This window comes from Capsicum annuum, unplaced genomic scaffold, assembly GCF_002878395.1.
Source record: "Capsicum annuum cultivar UCD-10X-F1 unplaced genomic scaffold, UCD10Xv1.1 ctg70350, whole genome shotgun sequence".
Taxonomy (NCBI): Eukaryota; Viridiplantae; Streptophyta; class Magnoliopsida; order Solanales; family Solanaceae; genus Capsicum; species Capsicum annuum.
Genome location: NW_025880072.1, coordinates 585 through 1,637, shown reverse-complemented (window position 1 = coordinate 1,637; position 1,053 = coordinate 585). Strand labels below are relative to the sequence as shown.

Genomic DNA, 1,053 nt, shown 5'->3' with positions numbered 1-1,053 from the left:
ATATTCCCGCTGTAAACAGAATGAATTGGCGTATCATTTGCTATGCTAGATAATTTTGATATCGGATACATGAAAAGCAGTATGTTAATAGCCATGTCATCACTCGTATTAAATGTGGTGAAAGCTTTCAGTACAATGCTTAACATTCCTATTTCCTAATATAGCCATGTCTACTAAGTGTTATCCAATCTATCTTCTTAATTGCCTTGGCTGATTGCAGATCATGCAAATCATTTCACTAGTGCCAAGAACACATCTTAAGCTGAAACTGCAGTATCAAGTTCTTCAATTACCAATTTGCCCAAGTTAGGCAGATGCTAAAAGGTAAAAATTGTCTAATCATCTTGGAGCGGACAAAAAATCTGAAGTGAATTGTTGTAAAGACTCGACTGATTAATCAAAAACTCAGATGCATGTTCAGTGAATTGTTCAATTGGAAAAGTTGTGGCATTGTTGAGATCTCTCATTACCGAAATAGGTAATTGTATGAGCAACGAGGAATTCCAAGCACGTCTGCACATGGTACAAAATCAATTATTCTGCACCTCAGAACACAATGCTATCGACATTTTCAAGTGACATCCATCTACTCTGTAAATGAGTTCTTCATGGTCTCCTTCAGGGCAGAGAAATCTTATTAGAAGGGGGTGTACGGGCACCTGTTAACTTCGGAAATAACTCTGTATATATAGAGAGAAGTATCGATTACCCCTGAACTTGTCACGTTTTATTCACAATACACTTGAACTTTGACTAGTCCTAAGTACCTCCGAATTTGTTCTTTTAGTATGTCGCGTGCCCCTTTTACATTGATGTGGCAAAATATTTGAGTTCAACCTCCATCACGCGCGTGATGGAGGTATTTTTATGCCAAATCAGCATTTTTAATGATAAAAAAAAAAAAAAAAATCTATTTTCCTTTAATTTTTTTAAAAAATTCAATTATCCCTCTCCCTATTTATTGTCCCTCTTCCTTCATTACTTCCAATCTAAAAAAAAATTCATCCGTTTATTAATTTTGTAAAACTCCAGTTTATTAATTAGTTTATGAAA

General features: G+C 34.9%; 1 long non-coding RNA gene across 1 annotated transcript; it reads left to right on the top strand.

Moving 5' to 3' along the window:
• Window positions 1-6: 6 nt before the first annotated feature.
• On the top strand, window positions 7-787 carry LOC124894132. Its single transcript, XR_007051024.1, has 2 exons — window positions 7-324; window positions 410-787. It is a non-coding gene; the product is annotated as an uncharacterized LOC124894132 (long non-coding RNA).
• The last annotated feature ends 266 nt before the right edge of the window (window positions 788-1,053 follow it).